Genomic DNA, 19,099 nt, shown 5'->3' on the forward strand with positions numbered 1-19,099 from the left:
GCCATCAGCTTAGGTAACTACTTCCTCCTCCCCCATCAATAGAAATAAAATCATTCAGTCTTTCTGGAAAACTTAAAACTCTCCGTTTTATGGAAATCTTTAAAAATATATACAATTTCTGGGGGCATCTACTTAGGCCTAGAATTGGAAGGACCTGAGTTCAGATCCGATCTCAGACGCTTCCTAGCTATGTGACCCATAGCAACTCACTTAACCCCAATTGTGTAGCCTTTGCGGCTCTTCTGACTTGGGACTAATACTTAGTATCTATTCCAAGGCAAAAAGTAAGAGTTATATTTGTTTCTTCTGATTTTTCCTTTGCTGGGTCCTCCCCCTCTGTTTCATTCGCTCTTTGCTCATTACCTGTGCAGAAGCTGTCTATTGTAATGTCTTTCTTCTTTTTCTGTTGTTTGCTCAAGTTTATCCCTTCTTTGCTCCCTGTATTTGTCTGTGCTCTTGCTCTCATTTTGTTTTGGTTTTGGGGCTGTCAGTCTCCCCTCTTGGAGCTTTGTCAGATCTCTTGGTACAGTCTCTAGGGGAGGAATGTTAGCTTCCCTGTCCTCTGGAGGCTTTTGATTGGATTGAGTTCAATTGGGTTGGGCTGTATGTGGTATGAAGCACTGAGGCTCTGAAGACTCCTGGAAGGCTGTGCTGCCCAGGCTCTCTCCAGTTCTCTCCAGCTGCTTCTCCACTGTCTGCAAGTGCCTTTGCCCGCCTCCCTAAACTCTGAGGAGTTCTGATGGGATTAGTTCAACTGGATTGGTCTGGATGTGCCTGAGGCAAGGGTGAGATTGGAGCCCGATGGAGGGACCCAGCCACCACCTGTTTCTCCCTGGTTTCCTCCCCGCTGTCCAAGCTGGATGCTCCGAGCCTGGTGCCCCGCTGCTCACAAGGTAGACCCTGCAAACCAGCACCTTTGCCCGCTCAGAGGTTCCCGCTGCTGCTGGGGGCTCAGCCCTCTGGGTTGTGGGAGAGGGGTCCTGGGACCTTTGCTCTGCCTTCCCCTTAGCCCTGAGTATTCTCGGATTACGGCTTTTAGGGGGGCATACCTTTTGATTTGAGTCCAGAAGGAGGGTTCCCAGCTTCTGTCCTGTTGTTCAGATTGAATTTTGGTGCCCTAGGAGCATTCAGTCTGTATGGGTAAGGAAGGGTCTTCCACGAGGTTTGAACTTTTGCTGCTTGCTAAGCTGCCATCTTGACTCTGCCCCCATTATGACTTTTAAAAGAGGAATGAATGAATGAATGGAACATTTATTAAGTGCTAACTGCATTCAGAGCACTGTGCTAAGTGATGAAAATTCAAACAGAAAAGTAAGACTGCCCTGGATCTCAAGGACAACACATTTTAATGGTGGTGACAATTATGAGAAGTTTTAGCTGCAAGTCAGATGAAAAATTCCAGATGTTAATACTTCTTTAATGTCATTTCCACTGAGAAAGTGATATCATTTATGACTTGAACTATTTGACAGTTAAAGACTTCCATGGCAAGAAATTATTTTTTCTAGGTTTTCAATAGATATGGCTATAGTACCCTGAGAAGCAGTATATAGGGGCAGTTTCCCAGGATGACTGATGGCTGTGGATACTGGGCTGGCAGCATTGCCATTCCCAAAATTCTTAGGTTCAGGGTCCTGGACTGTGTCCAACATGGTCTTGGGGGACATGGGGGCCAAGGTACTGGTGGTACTTTCCTGGCACATGCTGCCTCCTGCCTCTCCTTCAGGATATTCACTGCTTCTGCTAGGCTGTTTGTGGCAGTTGGTGAAGATGGCTGGCCTCTTCTCTACAGGAATTGCTTCCCCAGATTATGGTGTGAGGGCTGGATTAGAAGCAGGACTTGGAGACTGAGGTGCTGCCACTGCTAGGTCTCCTATGTCTGTCACAGAGGAGTCGGCTTCAGCACTAGAAGGATATCACTGACTGCTGCTGTTCCTGGGGCTAAGGTGGTAGCCACAGAACCTTGGTTCTCAGTTTTGTAGTCTTAAGACTTCCGATACTGCCATTCCATATTCTTGATCTCTTGAATTGTAACATAGTTATTGCCACAACCAGGTCACCCTGCTGCTGTCATGTTCAGTTCAAAAGCAACTGGTATGGCATAACACTATCCCACTACCCACTCTTCCTCAGACATGCTAAGCTCAAGAGTCTCTCATCTCTGGCTATCCCAGTGCTGAAAGAAAAAGGCTGTCTATATAGGATTACATCTCCCAGAAAATCAAACAGCTAGGTTCTAAATCTTTCTCTCTGACCTCCAAAGTCCCTTTCAAAAGCCATTAACACTTAGAAACTATAAATCTTTTACATGACATAAAAAGACCATTCTCCTAAACATGTTTGGGCAGAATTCTGGAAAATGATTGCACAAAACAATCAAAGAATTATTTAGGATATGGAATTAATGAGTAGACCTACTTTGTACATCAAATTAAAATAACTCCTGACTACTATTTTGGTTCTCTGTCTATTTCAGCCATGTTCTTCTCACCCCCTCCTTCATATTTCTGCCCTCCATTTTAATAACTTTTTATGACAATTTCACTTTGGGGTGCACATATCCTTGTCAATCTCCCCTCCCCATTTAAGGTTTTGCTAGATTCAGGAAAGAGCAGCATATTTTTCTTTCTCCTCCCATTCTTCATCTTCATCCTTTAATTCCCTGAGTTCTTACTTTCCTGATCTGCAAGGGAAGTTCAGTGTGTAATTCAATATGTAAATAGGCTTAAAAAAAAAACAGAATCTCTGGAAAAGGAGGCAGAGGAATCTACAGAAGGGTAGGAGAAAGAGGCAGATTTGAAATGACTGATAGGAATAAGACACAATACATTCATTGTTCTCTTTATGAAATTCTGATACTTTTGAAACCAGCCATAGAGATGCATGGAGCACTAATTGATTGTAAGAGTATGTCCTGCATTAGCCACCAAACACATTAAAAAAACAGGTAAATGTTTCATCGGTGAATTATGAGAGATTAATGACTGAGCATTTTTCTATGCAGAGTTATAAAGAGCAGAGTTAAAGAAATGCCTGTTGTGCTTCCAATGACAGGTTTTATGAATAAAAATATCTGTCTTTCAACTATTTTTATTACTACTTCTTCCACTCCACCTGTCTTCAATTTCCTTTGTCTTCCAACTTAAAAACCTCTTGCTGTTTTTGCCTCAATGTGTCCATCATATACCATATTTGCTTTTCTCCCCCCCTTTAATTCATATACATTGTTATCCTTAGCTTTGAGGTTATCAGGTGTGGTTTCTGACATAACTGCTGGGAATAAATATATCTGCAGTTTATGTGAGGCTTCAGGTCAGGGGGAAAAAATGAAATCACTTTCTTCCTTTCTCATTTTACTCTGTGATTCCCAGAGAAACACAGAATTTTAGAGAAAGTATTCAGCAGTTATGTAGACCATCCCACATGCAGTGAAAAACCCTTTTATAACACACCTGCCAAGTGATTAAACCAACCAGGCTCTGCTAGATGGTCTCCAATAAAGGGAAACTCACTTTCTCCAAAGGCAGACCATTCTGCTTTTGCATAGCTCTAATTATCAGGAAGTCTTTCTGGCACTAAGCCGGAAAATTGTTCTTAGTAACTTTCATTACCTGATACTAAATCTGTCTTTTGAGGCTAAATAGATCAAGTCCTGTCCCATTCCCACATGACAGCTCTCCAGATACTAAAATCATATTCCATCTGAGGTTTCTTTTCTCCAGGCAAAACATTACCCTAATTTGTAGAGGACTTCGTTGTCTTTACCATCTTACTAGACCTCATTTACCTACTCTCCATTTTATCAATGTTCTTTCTAAATAATGGTTCCCAGAAATAAACTTAGTATGAATCTGGTATTCAAGATGTGCTTAAACCAGAGTAGAATATAGAATTATCCCCTCTCTACCCTTGGAAGATAGCTGTCTCCTCTTGCAATCCAAGATCTTTTTAGATTCTTGAATGCTTCCACTACATTTGCTGATTCATACTGAACCTGAGGTCTACTACAATCCTCTAGATCTTTTTCAGATAAATTACTGTTTAATGATGTAAAGTTGATCTTATATTTGAAGTCAGGTGAAAGACGTTACATCTATATTTAATTTCATATTTTTGGTTTCAACTGAGTACTCTAGTCTGTCAATACTTTTTGTATCTTAACTTAATGGCTTTAATAGATCAACAAGTTATGTCATTGGCAAATTTGATGTATGCCATCTATGGCTTTATCAAAGTCATTGACAAAAAAAATGATGCTATTTATGTTCAGGGATCCTATAACCTATCTGACTGGTGATGACAGAGTATGGAGCCTGGCACAAATTGTTGGAGCATTTCACTGGAGAACTCTTTTTTAAAAAATAAACATTATTTTATTTGGTCATTTCCAAACATTATTTATTGGAAACAAAAATCATTTTCTTTTCCTCCCCCCCCCCACCTCTCCCATAGCTCACGCATGATTCCATTGGGTATCACATGTGTTCTTGACTCGAACCCATTTCCGTGTTGTTGGTATTTGCATTGGAGTGTTCATTTAGAGTCTCTCCTCAGTCATATCCCTTCCACCCCTGTAGTCAAGCAGTTGCTTTTCCTCGGTGTTTTTACTCCCACAGTTTATCCTCTGCTTGTGGATAGTGTTTTTTAGATCCCTGCAGATTGTTCAGGGACACTGCATTGTCCCTAATGGAGAAGTCCATTACCTTTGATTGTACCACAATGTATCAGTCTCTGTGTACAATGTTTTCCTGGTTCTGCTCCTTTCGCTCTGCATCAATTCCTGGAGGTTGTTCCAGACTCCATGGAATTCCTCCACTTTATTATTCCTTTTAGCACAATAGTATTCCATCATCAACATATACCACAATTTGTTCAGCCATTCCCCAATTGAAGGGCATCCCCTCATTTTCCAATTTTTGGCCACCACAAAGAGTACAGCTATGAATATTCTTGTACAAGTCTTTTTCCTTATGATCTCTTTGGGGTACAAACCCAGCAGTTCTATGGCTAGATCAAAGGGCAGACAGTCTTTTATCGCCCTTTGGGCATAGTTCCAAATTGCCCTCCAGAATGGTTGGATCAATTCACAACTCCACCAGCAATGAATTAGTGTCCCTACTTTGCCGCATCCCCTCACTGGAGAACTCTTGACAAAGTTAATATTTAACATTAAAAGCTACACTTTGAGTCCAGTCATCCAACCAGTCCCAAATTAATCTAATTGCATTATCATCTAGCCCATGTCTCTCTATCTTTTCCACAAATAGCATGAGAGACTTTGTCAAATGTTTTTTCTAAATTCTAGGTAATCTGTGTGTGTGTGTGTGTGTGTGTGTGTGTGTGTGTGTGTGTGTGTGTGTGTATCTGGACCTCTCTCTGTGTCTCTGTCTCTCTCTCATTCTTTCTCTCTCTCTCTGTCTCTCTCTCCTGAGAACCACTTCTTTGATCCTCTGCTTTTTCCTAATATAGATAAGCAACAACCCTTTCTGCTCTCTTCAGTTTCCCTCCTAAGCCTTGATTCATTGTGTGTGGTACAGTGAGGTGAGTACTAGATTCTGCTACTGGTATCTGGTAATCTTGAGGAAAACACCTACCTTACCTGGACCTGTTTCCTCACCTCTAAAATTCAAGGATTGGACCACAGGCTCTCTAAGTTTTCTTCTAGCTTTAAACCCCCCAAATTATGATCTTTTGCAGCAAGCATCTTCCAAGTTGTTTTGTGCAGAAAAATTGCTTTACTCCATTCCCCTGTTAGTTCTGTTACTCTAGTATTCATTTTGAAGTATTATTTTAAGATTGGTTTAAGAGGATTCTCAGAGAGGTTCATGCTTTTAGTGTCTCTATTCCACCATCTTGGCTCTGTCTCCAGTCCCTAGAATACATTTAGAAAAGTAAGAAAGTCTTTCCTGCAGAAAACAACTTGGAAGGTAGGCAGCAAGGATCTGGTTCACTGGGGTTAGAGAGGAGCACAGCTTGCAGCAAAGCTGCATCGCTCACAGCAAGGCCACACCAAGGAGTACACACACAAGCCAAAAGCAAGATCCTTACCCTCCCCCCCACACACACACCCCTACTGCTCTAGATTCTGAACCTGGGACCCAAATCAACTTTGAGACTTCAAGATCTTTCCTAAGCCAACAGCAGAGCACCCTATGCCCTCTCCTTGAAGTTCCAAGCCCTAGAACAAGCCTGTAGTGAGGCCCCAAACCCTACTACAAGATGGTGCACCTGGTTGGTATAGGGCCAGAGTGATGGGATGAACTCACTCATTAAACAGAAGTTCATAATAGAGTGAATTAAAAATCAGAGTCCTATATTATGTTGTTTATAAAAAAAATGAATTTCAGACAGGGATACACATACAGAGTAAAAGGAGGTAAGGGGCTGGAATAGAATTTATTTTCATTCAGCTGAAGTAAAAAAGGGAATAGCAATCATGATCTCAGATGAAACTAAAAGAAAAATAGATCTTATTCAAAGATATTAGGAAGGAAATTGCATCTTAATAAAAGTTACCAGAGACAATAAAGTAATATCAATACTAAACATATATAAACCAAATGATATACTTTTTAAAATTTTAAAGAAAATAAATGAGCTTCAGGAGAAAAAAAAAGTAAAACTAGACAAGTCAGGACCTCAACTTTCCATTTTCAAATCTAGGTAAATCTAAACAAAAAATAAACAAAAAAGAAGTGAAGGCAGTGAATTCAATTTTAGAAAGGTAGATTTCACATATCTCAGGAGAAATCTGAATGGGAATGAAAAGGAATATCTTCTTTTCAGGAGTACATGGCACCTACCTCACCACTGATCATGAATTAGAGCATAAAAACTTCAAAATCTATTTTAGAAAATCAGAAATAATACAGATCATGATGAAAATAAAATTATAATCAATAAGTGTCCATGGAAAGATAAATTAAAAATCAATTGGAAACTAAATAATTTGATTCAAAACAGGGAGTGGATCAAAGAACAAATTATAGAAACAATTAATAATTTCATTAAAGAGAATGACAATGAGTAGATATAACATATCAAAATTCATGAGTTATAGCCAAAACAGTACTTAAGCAAATTTTTATAATTCTAAACATTTAAATCAATAAAATAGAGGAAAAATAGATCAATTAATTGGGCATATCACGGAAAAATAAAACTAGAATAAAAGGACAAATTAAAGTCCTCAATTAAAGACTAAATTGAAAATCCTAAAAATCAAGAGAGAAATTAACAAAATTGAAAGTAAGAGAATCACTGAACTAAATAGGCAGTGGTTTTATGGGGGACAAATAAAATAGAAAATTTATTAATTTGATTTTTAAAAGTACAGAAGAAACCTTAGAAACATAGTTTTTGATAAACCCAAAACCCCAGCTTTTGGAATAAGAACTCACTATTTAACAAAAACTGCTAGAAAAATTAGAAAATGGTATGGCAGACAGTAGGTGTAGATCAATATCTCACACCCTATACCAAGATAAGGTCAAAATGGGAATGATTTAGACATTAAGGGCAATACCATCAGTAAATTAAGCGGAAATAGAATAATTTAACTGCCAGATCTATGCAGAGGGGAAGAATTTATGACTAAACAAGACACAGAGAATAATAGTAGTGGTAGTCTCTCGGTGACCAAGAATGACTATTGTCTTTGTGCAGTTTCATCTACGGTGTACCCTCATGTGGCTTTGGAGTCCAAAGACTGAGGCACAGAGTTTGTGGCACATGGGGCATGGGATGCCAGTTGTTACGGGAGTTGCAGTTGTGGCCTGGTGTTGGTGTTCACGCGCAGTGGCAAGACGTCGACGTCGCTCATCTTCAAAGGTGGTGGCAGCATGGTTAATGTGGGTTCGCCAGATGCTTCTGTCAGAGGCAGCGAGTTCTAGTTGCTTTGGTGTAATGCCAGCCCACTTCAAGTTTAACTTTAGCTGATCCTTGAAACTTTTCTTTGGTCGGCCTTGTTTCCTGAGTCCAGCTGACAGTTCACCATAGAATACCTGTCTTGGTATTCGCTGTGGGTCCATGTGGATGACGTGTCCAGACCATCGTAGCTGGGTTTTGAGGACCATGACTTCGATGCTGGTGGAGTTGGCTCTGTCGAGGACTTCCTGGTTGGTGATTCGGTCCTGTCATCGGATCCTCATGTTTGACCGGAGGGAGCGTTGGTGGAATTGCTCCAGCTGCTTCATGTGCTTCCGGTACAGTGTCCATGTCTCACAACCATACAGGAGCGAGCTGAGGACCACTGCGTTGTACACTTTGAGCTTCGTTGCAGTGCTTAAACCTCTGTGTTGGAGGACTTTGGAGCGCAGCCGCCCAAGTGCCTGGCTGGCCTTTTAGATCCTGGCATTAATCTCGTGGTCTAGGGACCCGTCATTGGCGATGGTGCTGCCCAGATACTTGAAAGGGTTGACATTAGAAAGCTGCGTGCTGTCGATTGTAATGCATGGCTGGTTAGTTGGACTCCCTGGTGCAGGTTGGAACAGCACCTCTGTTTTGCTGAGGCTGATAGTCAGGCCAAACAGTTTTGTTGCAGTAGAGAACCTGTCCACAATGGTTTGGAGATGATTTTCTTGGTGGGCCATGAGAGCACAGTCATCTGCAAAGAGAGCTTCCAGGATGAGTCTCTCTGTTGTCTTTGTTTTTGCAGTCAGGCGGCGAAGGTCGAATAGTGAGCCATTCAGGCGGTATTTGATGTAGACGCCCAGGTCTAGATCCATCACAGCATGTCGTAATAACTTGGGTGAAGTATAGGTTGAATAGTACTGTAGCCAGGACACAGCCTTGTTTCACGCCATTGGAGATGTTGAAGTAATCGGAAGTCTCTCCACCAGATAGGACTTCCCCTGTCATGTCGACATGAAAGAGCTGGATCAGTTTGACAAATTTTGCTGGGCAACCGAGCTTGCTGAGTATCACCCACAATGCATCCCTGTTCACTGTGTTGAACGCCTTTGTCAGGTCTATGAAGACAATGTAGAGACTTAGGTTCTGCTGAAGGCATTTTTCCTGCAATTGCCTCACCGTGAAGACCATGTCGATGGTGCTGCAATCTGGTCGGAAGCCACATTGTGATTCAGGCAGGTTCTGCTCTGAAACAGAGCAGGAGTCTATTGAGTATAACACGGGCGAGGATCTTTCCAGCAATGGAGAGTAGTGAGATGCCTCTGTAGTTGTCACAGGCTGCTCGTGAGCCTTTGTTCTCGTATAGGGCTACGATGGAGGAATCTCTGAGTTCTGGGGGCATGTCTTCCTCTTCCCATATGCTGGTCAGCACTATGTGGAATGCCTGGAGTGCCTTTCCATTTAAGGCCTTGTACACCTCGGTTGGGATCCCGCCTTTACCGGGAGCCTTGCCTGCACTCATTTGTTTAATGGCTTTTTGGACTTCCTCTATTGAAGGAGGGATGTCAAGTTGTTCAATGGAGTGGTTTGGGGGGATCTGGTCAAGGGTCCTTTGGTCGACTGAAGAGGGTCAGTTGAGGAGCTGACTGAAGTGTTCTTTCCACCTGTTGCTGATGCCTTTTTTATCTTTTATGAGAGTGTCACTGTCAGAGGATAGCAAGGGAGTGGTGGTGGGTTTTAATGGCCCATAGACAGTCTTGAGGGCACTGAAAAATTGTTTGTAGTTTTTCGTATCAGCAAAATGCTGGATTTCTTCTGCCTTTTTTTACCCACCATTGGTCTTGCATCTTCCTGATCTCACGCTGCGCCTTGGCTTGGAGAGACTTGAATCTGTCCTTTTTAGGAGCAGAGTTTGGGTTATTTTGCCACTCCATAAAGGCTTTGTTCTTTTTTCTCAATAGGTCTTCAATAGCAGTGTTGTTCTCGTTGAACCAGGCCTAGTGGTTGCATTGTTTGGGGCCTAGGACTGTCTTTGATGTTTCCTTCACTGCATCTCTGAACTGGTTCCATTTCTCGGTTGAGCTTCCAGTGAGTGGTTCCTTGGCAGTCAGCTTGTTGTCCAGGAAGGACTGGAATGTTTGCAAATAAGATGGATCTCTAAGACTATTCACGTTGTAAAATGTGTGAACTGTCTGGGCGCGTTTTGGATGGCGAGGCACAATGCACATTTGAAGAGTCACTCTAACCAATCAGTGGTCTGTCCAGCATTCAGCTCCTCTCATGGCTCTGGTGATCTTTACATCCTGGATGTCTTGCCGGCGTACAATGATGTAGTCAATGAGATGCCACTGTTTTGATCGTGGGTGCATCCACGTTGTTTTATATTTGTTCACCATTCTGAACACAGTGTTTGTGATGGTGAGTTCAAATTCTGAGCATTTGCTGAGTAGCAGTAGGACGTTGTTGTTCATTTTGCCCACGCCGTGTTTGCCGAGCACTCCTTTCCATCTTTAATGGTCTTGGCCAACACGGGTGTTGAAGTCTCCCAGTAGTATCAGCTTGTTATTTGTGGGCACTGAGTGCAGGACGGCACTCAGGTCAGAGTAGAACTGCTCTATGGTCTCCTCTGTGCTGGTCAGTATTGGGGCATATGTGCTGATGATTGTGGCATACTGGTCTTTGCTGAGAGGCAAACAGATCTTCATGAGCCTCTCGCTGATGCCCACAGGCACGTCTGGCAGCTGTTTGAGCAAACTGGTCTTGATGGCCAGGCCAACACCGTGGATTCTGTCGTCATTTGAGGCTCTACCTTTCCAGAAGAAGGTGTATCCAGAGGTGGGTTCACTGAGTGATTCCTCTTCTGGTAAGCGTGTTTCGCTTAAGGCTGCGATGTCGACGTTATATCGCGCCAGTTCTTTACTGATTAGAGTTGTTCTTCTCTCAGGTCTTGGGGTATTCTCTCTGTCAAGTAGTGTTCTGATGTTCCATGCTCCTAGTAGGAGTTTCTTTGTATTTTTTCTTTGATTTCGACCCCTTAAAGGGATGACCCGCCAGCCGCGGTGTGCTGACCGGGTGTTTGTAGGGCAGACAATGTTTGGGACACCTTTTCTAGTCCCCTCCCTTGATTAGGATGAGCAGTGCTGTCCTAGAGAGGGCTGCTCAGTCGCCCAGGATGCTGCTGAACGTCCCTGCTGCCCACAGGGTTGAGCGACCACTGGTCGGTGGGCCACCTACGCGCAGGATTGTGACTACAACTGCCAGTGGTCACCTCCACCTGTTGCGTCACCACTCCCCCATCACCGCAGGTCTTGAAGAGGGTGGGCGGGGTTAGGATAGATGAGTGTGCACAAAGATACTTGTGCGTGAAAGAGATTTAAGTGGAAAAGTCAATGCACAGAGACAGTCCCACTCTCTTGGCATTGGAAGCCTGGGTCCAGTAGCACAAAAAATTGTTACGTCTGGAGACTTCCTCAGCTGCATTGGATGGCCGTGTTGTCTTTTGTGCTCCAACACACCCTAAGCACTCCACAGTGCTTTGCTGTGTCCCCATCTCAGCCACTGAACCTTCTTAATGGTTTCTTCTGCCTGTTTCGCCAAAGCAGTCTTCACATGCTGGGTGAGCAAATCCCTGGTTCACCAGGGGTCCACAACGACCTGATGGCTACCCTCACAAGGTTTAGCCAGCCTGTCGAAGCCGTTGCCTGGGGTGTGGCCGCTGCCACATGCTAGCAGCTAGCAGAGAACATTACAAGATGTAAAATGAATAATTCTGATTATATTAAATTTCAAAAGGTTTTGTACAAGCAAAACCAATCTAACTGAGATTAGAAGGGAAACAACAACAAAAATTTTATAGCAAATTTCTCTGATAATGATCTAATTTTTCAAATATAGAAAGAACTAAGTCTAACTGATGAGAATGCAGGTTATTACCCAATTGACAAATGGTGAAAAGGATTTGAACAATCAGTTTTTAGATGAATAAATCAAAACTATTAATGATCATATGAAACAATGTTCTAAATCACTCTTGATTAGAGAAATGAAAATTAAAACAACTGAGGTATCACCTCATATCTATCATATTGGCCAATATGACACTAAAGGAAAATGATAAGTGTTGGAGGGGATGTGGCAAAATTGGAACAGTAATGCATTGCCGGTGGAGTTGTGAACTGCTCCAGCCATTCTAGAGGGCAGAGAAATATAAAACTGTGTATACACTTTGATCTGGTAATACCACTAATAGATCTATATTCCCAAGAGACAATAAAAAAGAGAAAAGAGCCTACTCAAACAAAAATATTTATAGCAGCTGTTTTTGTGGTTGTGAAGAATTGCAATTTGAGGAAATGTCTATCAGTTGGAGAATGGCTGTCTAAATTTGGTGCATAATGGAGATGAAATATTATTATGCCATAAGAAACAATGAGCTTTTCAGAAAGAGCTGGAAGGCCAACATGAACTGAAAATTAGCAAAAACAGGAGAACACTGTACACATTAACAGCAATATTGTATGATGATCAACTGTAAAAGTCTTAGCTACTCTCAACAATACAATGATTCAGGACAATTCTGAAAGATTTGACAAAGAATGCTAATCTACTTGCAGAAAAAAAGAACTGTTGGAGTTAAAATGCAGATCCTACTTTCACATTATTTATGTTTTTATTTAAGGGTTTTGGTCTTATATGAATATTCCTTTATAACAATGACCATTATGGAAGCATGTTTTGCATGATAATATATGCATAACCCAGACCAAATTGTTTACCATCTCCATTAGCAGGGGGAGAGAAGGGAGAGAGGAAAACAATTCAGATCTTATAATTTCAGAAAGTATGTATTGAAAATTGTTATTACATGTAAGTGGGAAAATAAAATATCTCTAACAAAATAAATGTATTCTAGGTTATTAACACATAGTAAGTATCTATTAAATATTTTAATCAGAAATTAAATCAATTCAGCAACTTCCAATTGCCTCTAGGGAAAAAATATAAAATCCCCTGGATAGCTTTTAAGGCCCTACACAAATTTGTCCAAAATGCCATTATACAATTCGTATTTTCTTCTATTCTATGAGCTGTTGTTGTCTGTCCTTCATTTTGGAATAGGATCAAGCATCATGTGGTTATATCTTGACTTGCACATGAATTAGATTGAAGTGAAGTAGAGTTGCACAAAGTCATAAGCTTGACTCTTTCTTCAAGTCATTGAAGTCTAATGGAAAGACAAAAGTCAGGAAGACTGGCAATGATCCAGGATGTAATGGATGGCCTTGTATTTCTCTAAGCATTCCATAGCACCTGCTTCAGCTGCCTTCATGGTCATTGGAATGAAGCATTCTCATCCACTGATTCTACTGAAAGATGTCTTCACAAGCTTGGAGTAGTTCTCTGAACTGCACAATCAAGCCAAATTGTTCTTCTCATTGCTCCTCACATATAACATTCCATCTTTTATCTCTAGTCTTTATCCTGGCCAACCCATATACCTGAAGTGCATTATTCAGGGGGCTTGTTGTATAGCCAGCACCTGGAGCTATCCTTGGAACATACTTGGTGTGTAATCAATACAGTCATTTCTGTAATAACACATTTGAAAAGGCAAATTTGTTCCAATGCCACTGATGTGTTAGGGAACAATTTCAATAAAATGTGAATTTCACATTTACTTACCCACAATTTTTTTCAGCAGCAAACAAGAAACTGCACCCAGGTGATTGGAGCATAAAACACACACACACACACACACACACACACACACACACACACACATACACACCTCAATCATCTACTTGTTGCAAGATTGAATAATACACCTTCATAATAATTCGTGAGCTATAATCCTTCCCTTGCCCATTTCCACAAGCAAACTTCATGTCTTTTTCAAGGTAAAGTGTAATATCTATTGTGTACCTTCTGGTGCAGGAAAGATGAGGAGAGCTAGTACATGTACACACACACACACACACACACACACACACACACATATACACCTCTCATCTACCTTTTCACCTGGACAGTTTGCAGCCCTAACAGCAGCAAAGAGGTTGGTGACATTGAGACTACTTATTGTAGTATTTACATATTTCTAAACCATGTAATAAGTAAAGAACTGTCAACATTTTTATTATGTTCTTGTCTTTTTTATGTGACATAGGTCATGTTTTTGGATGTTATGCTTTTACTTTCGTTGTTTTTTTCCCCCCATTAACCCTGCAGTTTTTTTGATTCTGCATAGTGTGGTGATTTTTTTAGGAAAGCATAGGTTGCATATGTTACATTAAGCAAAACTGACCCTTCTTGTTTATTTCTGGTTGACTTTTGATTCATTCCCTTTTTCTGACTTCTCATTTAGTACCTTCACTTCTTATTTTTACAGTTTACATATCTTATCTCTCTAAATAAATTGTAATTTCTTGAAGTCAAAGATCTTTTGAACATCATAAGTATTCCAACAAAAATATTCACTGATTGTTACTGATTGTGAAGAAAAGAACTGTTAGAAGTTCTGGACTTGAGATGGGTAGATTAAGTTAAAAATCATTAGTTTCAATGATTCAGCTGCTGTTAAGGATTGTTCCCTCTTCTCATAAAATGGCTTTGCTCTCTGAAATCATTAGCATGTGATTTCCACTCTTCCTTTAGTCAGATGGTGTTTGGAAGTTGTCAGTGGATTGATGAAAAGAAAAAAGTTTCTAATCATCATATCTTCAACAGATTTAGTCAGATGGCAAAGGATGTCATAAAAACTTGTATGTGTTTATATGAACTTTAAAATGTTTATTCTTGTAGTTTGTATTATATTACCTGTAATAATTGTTAGCATTTCTTGTAGCTATGAAATGGTCATGCAATCTATCTCTTTCTTTTCCTTGGTTCTACTATATCTGAACATTCTACTATCTAGCAATTAGAGTACTATAAATTAACATTTTTTATATTATATTGAATTTTTACTTATTGTGTTAAATATTTCTCAATTACATTTAACCTTATTCAGGCTGCATTATGGAGCTTTGAAGGCCAGGATTTTGACACTTCTGTTCTAAGCAATTCTTTAAGACTATATGTATTAAAGAAAAGTTGCTAATCTGCATCAGCGAAGGAAATTTCCACATTGAGAGTTCCTCACACTGAAGAAATCACAATTCTGGATATATATAAACTGTGATATTGAAATCACTTTAAAAGACTGACATATATTAATTTAAGGTCACCAAGGAATTTACTTATGTAATTCCTAAATGAAACACTCAAGTCAGCTGCCAAAATTTTATGGTGTTTTATTAGAGGGAGGGAGGGAGGGAGGGAGAGAGAGAGAGAGAGAGAGAGAGAGAGAGAGAGAGAGAGAGAGAGAGAGAGAGAGAGAGAATCACTCTGGCTCAGGCTGAGCCAAAGCGGGCGTTAAGGCCTTGGATAGCTAAGGCAGGGAAAGGGATCCGTCCTTATCACTCATGTGACCAATCTGAAGGAAAGCAGTCTGTGGGGCTCCTCCAACCTCAAGCACCAGCCTCCAACTGCACTCTAGCACTCCTTCCAGGAAGTCCTTAGAACTTCAGAGGCTCTCTACCTCACTTCCTGCATCTCACATGTGCCAATGGTGGCTCTAGCTTGACCTAGGACTGCCCAGAGGTCTGTCCTTTTTTTGCGCATGTCTGTTGAAGGCCATATTCTCAAATAATTAAATCATGAGTTTGCTGCAGCCCTTCCTAATCTTGTTACACTGAGTAGGGTGGAGAATGTAGTTTCCAAGAACTGATTCTGTTATTTCAAGTATTTCTATTGTTATTGATCAGGAAATAGCTAAATCTGATCTTCTAAAGAATGGTCGGAATAGGGTGGAGTAGTTTTGAAATTCACAACACGCAATATTTACATATTGTATTGCCACTGCACTTTGATGACTTGGGAAGATACAGTGAATCTGACAACCTTGTGCAACTCTACTCCACTTGAATCCAACTTATGCATGAGACAAAAGACATTATATTTATCTATACCATTTTACCAACATATAATATATGCATATATAATTATATATGAGTAAATAATGGTTATTCATAGCTGCTCAATTCTATTCTTTCCTTCTAATCATACACCTCCTTTCTACTATCTAAAACCCTCCCCATAACCAACACCACCATAATAAACAACAAAATAACAAAAACTATGGGCATGTTTCCTCCTAGAATTGTAGATTGTTGCTTTCTACCTCTTGAGATAGAGTGACACACACATAACTTTAAAAGTACTATTGGAATATTCAAATAAAAGAGGTATTATTTTAAAAAGTAAGATTATTTCTGGAATGAGATGAGATAAACTTCACTGCAGGCCTTGATATTAAATGACAAGTAGACAGAAAGGCAGGGGAAAGTATCCCTTTACAAAGGAAGAAATTTCATATAAATAGATAAATATGTCTGAGTGCAGGAAGGTAAGATGGAAAATGGGGAGTGTTGGGTATCCCAGGTATGGTAACAGATTCTATTTTTTTTTACACATAAAGTGTTCACAGTGTGAAAATTTTATATGAAATGAATACTTTGCTGTTAACTTGATGGCCATTTTTGATTCAACTTTTAAGTAATGACCTTGTGAGATGATACCAAACTACCAAAGTATGGAGTATTCTTATTATTGGCTCCTCAAACATGTTTCCTGCCAATGAGTTAATTGATTCAGCTTCTGTCTCTTATAATTTTGCACACAGGCTCTCCACAGAACAATTGCTGACTTGGTTCACTTTATAGCTGACTAAAAGAGATTGAAATTGCTAAAAGCGCACCCAAAGTCTGCTTTTGGCTATCCTTTGTTGGCAGTCTTTGCTTTCCCTGGGCTAGAATCATCAGGAAAACCAGGTTTGGGCTCTGCATAGACCATCCATCATTCCCTGTGACAACTGTTATTAAGAGGAGCCAGAAGAAGTGACTGTAAACTCTAGAAATCAGCCAGTCTATTTTGTGGCTTTCTCAGAGCCCTCAGGATGAAATTAAAGTTGTATACAATGCAGGAGTTCAACCCTCTCACCCTGGCCTATCACATATCTGTAGTTTTCTGTGGCTTTGAAAATCTATAAGCAAAAGAAACATTTTAACAAAAAGGAGCAAGAAACTTGGTAAAATAACCATAAAATTTTTGTTTTTGCACCTCTGACACCTAACATAGTTCTTGGAACATAGTAGACAATTAAAGAGTATTGACTAATAAAAGTCTTTACCTGGAAAAAGAAAACTAGAAAAAAAATCAGATTTCCACTGGAGTAATGCCTCAGCAACAACAACAACAAAAAGTGTTATTTTAAATTTTAGTTTAATAAAGCTTTAGAAAAACCTGAAGGGCTGATTTTTAGTGGAGTGTACCATTTTGTTATTGTTATATTCTTTTCAGGAATTATTATTAAAAAGAGTAAAAGCCAGATATTAAATTTTCAAAAACATCAAAAAACAATTTTAGGTCATGCACATATAACTTATGTCTTGTCTCCTCCCTAAATCTGACATGATTAGGAGCTACCCATATGTTTCTAAAATGTTCCAGTACATAATTCTAGATGCTGGTGATAGTAAAGATTAACTAACAAGAGAATTTTCTATCACAAAGCATCTGAATGTGAGAGCAGCAGGCAAATGATAAGGTAATGACACTGTATCAAGACATTTAGATATTCTTTACTGATTGGATATCTACATTGTAGGACAGACAGAGTATGAAACGATCCAGTTACTCTCACATTAAATGTTATCCATTACAATGGTTTTTTTGCTTTTTTCAAGGGCCTTTATTAAGAGAAAAAAATACAAGTTACACTGTTGCTTCTTCATTGTCAATGGTATCTCCAATTATCTCTGTTCCCTTTCTTCCTCCTTTCCTTTTCCCATTTTTTCTCTGGACTTGATTCCTAACTCTCTCAATTCTTTATTTCTGACCTTTTAACCTATTTTCCTGAAATTATTCCTATTTTATCTCATGTGATATCTTGCAACCTTGACTTTTAGTTTGTTCCCCCTATCCCTTTCTTTGATTTCTTTCCATCCTCTCTCATCCATATTAACAGGTGAAAAGAAATCCACTGGTTGGGTATGTGCTTGTATCTTTTACACAAAGCAGAAATGGGTTTTAGCCTTCAAAAAATCTATAAATATTAATAAGGGGGAAATGGCTGAGGAGTGGCAATAGTATTTCTCCAAATTCTAGGCATATAAAAGAAAACTCATATTCATTCAGTGCTTGTTGAAAATATCATAACTTTTATACCCGTTCACTCATTATACCAAAACTTTGTACTTAATTGGTCATATGACATAAATATATAAAATAAATCCAAGCATAGTTAGAATGATCTGTGATTTACCCCCTTGTGCTCCTTGTGCTAAATGAAAGTAGAAAAGATCACATATGCATTTCTTAACTGGGTCCACTATAAATTTGTTACAGAACCTCAAATGGGCCCTTAATGCTACTACACATTCTCTCTTTACCTCCCTCAGTCAACTCATTATCCCACTCTCAATAGTAGTTTTTCAAACTTTTTCATTCTTCTTCAAACTTTCCATGGCTCCCCTCCCCCCCTTATACTCTCAGCTGAGAATTTTGCTTCATATTTTAGAGGGAAAAAATTGAGACCATTTGCCACAAGCTACTTTTCTTTTGCCTTCTACATCACTTCACATCACTCCAATGCTTTCACCTTTTTCTTTTATCTCTGTTTCACGTGATATAGTGGCTTTACTCCTCATTGAAAGCATTAACCCCTCTGCCTCCTCAAATGATCCCATTCTATTCCCTTCCTCCTTTGCCTCTTTTGTCATCCCCAACATTTTACTTATGTTCAGTCTATCCCTGTCTATGAGCTCACTCCCTATAGGCTATAAACATACTCAGGTTTCTCTCATCCTAAAAAAAAAAAAAAGCCTCATTTGATTCTTCTGTCCTCACAAGTATCCTAAATCTCTTCTCTTCTTTGTGGCTACGCTCCTGAAAAGGCCACCTAGAATAGGTGTCTCCAATTCCTCCATTTTCATTCCCTGCTGAACCTCTTAAATAATGGCTTCTGCTTTTGTCATTCCATCCAAACAGCTCTTTCTAAAGTTACCAATAATTTCTTAGCTGCCAAACCCATTTTCTACAGTTATTCCCTTGTGCCTAAAATGCTCTCCCTCCTCATTTTTTTCCTATTGGCTTCTCTGGCTTCCTTCAAACCACAACTAAAACCCTATCTTCTCCTGGAAGGTTTTCT

The 19,099-nt window shown here is 39.8% G+C and overlaps 1 protein-coding gene across 6 annotated transcripts in view; it reads right to left on the reverse strand.

The window, feature by feature from the left end:
• GRIN2B (glutamate ionotropic receptor NMDA type subunit 2B) overlaps positions 1-19,099 on the reverse strand; it is a 641,083-nt gene that overhangs the window by 118,975 nt on the left and 503,009 nt on the right. The window lies entirely within an intron of this gene.

This window comes from Monodelphis domestica, chromosome 5 (assembly GCF_027887165.1).
Source record: "Monodelphis domestica isolate mMonDom1 chromosome 5, mMonDom1.pri, whole genome shotgun sequence".
Classification (NCBI taxonomy): domain Eukaryota; kingdom Metazoa; phylum Chordata; class Mammalia; order Didelphimorphia; family Didelphidae; genus Monodelphis; species Monodelphis domestica.